This window comes from Solea senegalensis, unplaced genomic scaffold (genome assembly GCF_019176455.1).
Source record: "Solea senegalensis isolate Sse05_10M unplaced genomic scaffold, IFAPA_SoseM_1 scf7180000016231, whole genome shotgun sequence".
In the NCBI taxonomy this organism is placed as follows: Eukaryota; Metazoa; Chordata; class Actinopteri; order Pleuronectiformes; family Soleidae; genus Solea; species Solea senegalensis.
This window is the reverse complement of record NW_025321664.1, coordinates 1-2949: the sequence shown is the minus strand read 5'-3', so window position 1 is coordinate 2949 and position 2949 is coordinate 1. Positions and strand designations below refer to the sequence as shown.

Below are 2949 nucleotides of genomic sequence, written 5' to 3'. Positions count from 1 at the left end.
TGTGTCGGGAAGGGAAGGCCATGCTGCATTTGTTTGAGCATGTGACAGTGACGCAAGTGCAGCACAAAGTGTGTTGAGGCGAGATAATGTCAGCGGTGTGGGCGTTTTTTCAGGGTGTCGATAGAAGATACGCGAAAAGCATTATGCAACACTTGCAAAGTCGAGGTAGTTTGTATTCAATGTAGAAAATGAAGTATGTAGGTGTTCACAGATTTAGAAGTTGTTGGTAAAAACTTTATAGTTATTATAATTTAATTTGTTTACAGGTGAAGTGTGTGTGTGTGTTAAAATGAAAGGTTTCATCAAACCTGTTATGTAAATATGTCACCCTTTATGTACTTTGGCTTGTTAAACGTTTCAACATCTCAACAGAAGTGAATTATAGTTTTTATGTGTTGCACAAGTTTATGTGCATGTTTGTTTTATTTAAAATAAAATAAAAAGAAGCTTATGTAAATTTTGGGCTTTAACTTGTTTTTCATTCATGGTTTCCACCAGAATTAATATCTCCTATTTCTGGGTTCCGTAATTAACATTTGTCTCTCGTCTTTTCAGGTTGAGCTTCCCAGTCGGTGGCGGTGAGTCAATGATGGCGGTGACGTACCAAAGCTGAAAAAAACTGGTAAGTGTTGACATGATTTAAAATCAACTTGGATTTAAAAATCGCTATGATGACGTGATTTCCTGCCATTCGTAGTTTCCACCAGAGGTCGACAGACCAAAGACGGCCCAAACCTTCCTTGGATGTCTGAGCGAACCAGACGTGGTCTTCTGTTTTGGTGTTTTTGGATTTAAACATCAAAATTAACTTTTTTTTGTTTGCTCTTCAGGCCCCGAGACCCTCCTGTGGAGGATAAAGTGGTAGAAGATGGATGGTGACCTTCAGGGTGAATCATCTCTGGTCCCCTGTGAATGGCTCCTCATCACACACTTGCAATAATTTCAGGTAGGTGTAACCTAAATTAATTATTTGTGTCTGGAAAGGAAAGAACTATAGCTCGCTGTGATGACGTGATTTCCTGCCATTCGTAGTTTCCACCAGAGGTCGAAAGACCAAAGACGGCCCAAACCTTCCTTGGATGTCTGAGCGAACCAGACGTGGTCTTCTGTTTTGGTGTTTTTGGACTTAAACATCAGAATTAACTTGTTTTTGTTTGCCCTTCAGGCCCAGCAACCCTCCTGTGGTAGAAAATGGATGGTGACCTTCAGGGTGAATCATCCCCACCCCGTGAATGGCGCCTCATCACACACTTGCTATAATTTCAGGTATGTGTAACCTAAATTGGTAATTTGTGTCCAGAAAATAAAGAACTGTAGCTCGCTGTGATGACGTGATTTCCTGCCATTCGTAGTTTCCACCAGAGGTCGAAAGACCAAAGACGGCCCAAACCTTCCTTGGATGTCTGAGCGAACCAGATGTGCTCTTTTTTGTTTTTTTTGGACTTAAACATCAAAATTAACTTGTTTTTGTTTGCCCTTCAGGCCGCGCAACCCTCCTGTGGTAGAAAATGGATGGTGACCTTCAGAGTGAATCATCCCCACCCCGTGATTGGCGCCTCATCACACACTTGCTATAATTTCAGGTATGTGTAACCTAAATTGGTAATTTGTGTCCAGAAAATAAAGAACTATAGCTCGCTGTGATGACGTGATTTCCTGCCATTCGTAGTTTCCACCAGAGGTCGAAAGACCAAAGACGGCCCAAACCTTCCTTGGATGTCTGAGCGACTCGGATCCAGTTGTGTACAAAAGTGAATTTTTATTTATTTTTTAAAAAACAAACTTGTCTTTTCTCCACAGGTTGACGTGCAGACGTACCATTCCAGAGAACCACACCTTCTAAGCTGTGTCGACTTTTTTTTAATCGCATAATAAAATTTATAAATTGTGCAATTGTGTCTGAATTCATTTGAATTTAATAAATGCCTGGTTGTTAGCTCTATATTTGGTTTTTATTGGAGCTGCTCCACAACACTTCACTTAAGATTAGTGGATTAATTAAAAAGCCTATTCCCAAACTCCTGTTTTTGTCCACAAAGCAAAGGTTTATGCTCATAGTGGGGCAAACAAACTGAAAATGCATTTATTTTGGGGAAGAACCCCAAACAATTTATCAACTGATCAGAATAATTAGATTATGTCATTTAGCAGACGCTTTTATCCAAAGTGGCCTACAAGGGAATTGTAAGTCTAAGCACTGCGGGGGGGGGGCAGCACCTTCAGCCGCTCTGGAACACTACCACATGACCTCTGTAACTGACTTTCTCCCCATCTTCAAATCAAGACTCAAAACTCACCTGTTCTGGACTGCCTACTCCCTCTAACCTCCCTGCTTTTACCATCACTGCCCTATTTTATTGCGTTCATTTTGTGTGTGTTTTTTTTTTTTGGTTTAGCTAATTGTGTGATTTTAATTCATTCCTTAAAGTGTCCTTGAGTGACCTGAAAGGTGCTTTTGTATTATAATATAATGAATAAATTGGTCACTTGGTTTTAGCCTTAGCTCCATTTTTAAACCTAGGCTTACATTTTTTTTGAGTTATTAAAATATTGTGAGACAAATATCCGTTTTTCCCGTCTTCCAGTTATGTTTTTTTTCTTGGAGTCCAACGTCCTTTTTGGACCGCCGGGGCCTCCGTACCCGCTGTCCGTTTCGAAGTTGCTATGCTAACGGCTAGTTGCTGTACCATCGTACTCCGGGAAACTGTGACCGGCGAGCGATGGCGGGCGTGCACCCGCAGGTAAGACGGCGCAGAGGGACGCGGACCCGGTCGTCATGAATGAGGAAAAAACAAAACAATTAAACGTTAGTTAGCGAAAGCCGCGACTTAAAACGCTGCTAGCATCCAGCTAGCTACCGTTAGCTCGCAGCCAAGCTACACGCCAGTTTGAGTGAAGCGATGTGAAGACGCTCCTTTAATTAACATTGTACAAGTACAACATATAAAG

The 2949-nt window shown here is 41.4% G+C and overlaps 1 long non-coding RNA gene and 4 other non-coding genes across 5 annotated transcripts; all 5 read left to right on the top strand.

Moving 5' to 3' along the window:
• Window positions 1–6: 6 nt before the first annotated feature.
• Window positions 7–1890, top strand: LOC122762924. Its single transcript, XR_006358789.1, has 5 exons — window positions 7–622; window positions 831–946; window positions 1166–1266; window positions 1483–1583; window positions 1801–1890. It is a non-coding gene; the product is annotated as an uncharacterized LOC122762924 (long non-coding RNA).
• On the top strand, window positions 664–756 carry LOC122762925. The gene has a single exon (XR_006358790.1). It is a non-coding gene; the product is annotated as a small nucleolar RNA SNORD14 (small nucleolar RNA).
• Window positions 999–1091, top strand: LOC122762928. Its single transcript, XR_006358793.1, has one exon. It is a non-coding gene; the product is annotated as a small nucleolar RNA SNORD14 (small nucleolar RNA).
• Window positions 1319–1411, top strand: LOC122762927. Its single transcript, XR_006358792.1, has one exon. It is a non-coding gene; the product is annotated as a small nucleolar RNA SNORD14 (small nucleolar RNA).
• Window positions 1636–1728, top strand: LOC122762926. Its single transcript, XR_006358791.1, has one exon. It is a non-coding gene; the product is annotated as a small nucleolar RNA SNORD14 (small nucleolar RNA).
• Window positions 1891–2949: the final 1059 nt, after the last annotated feature.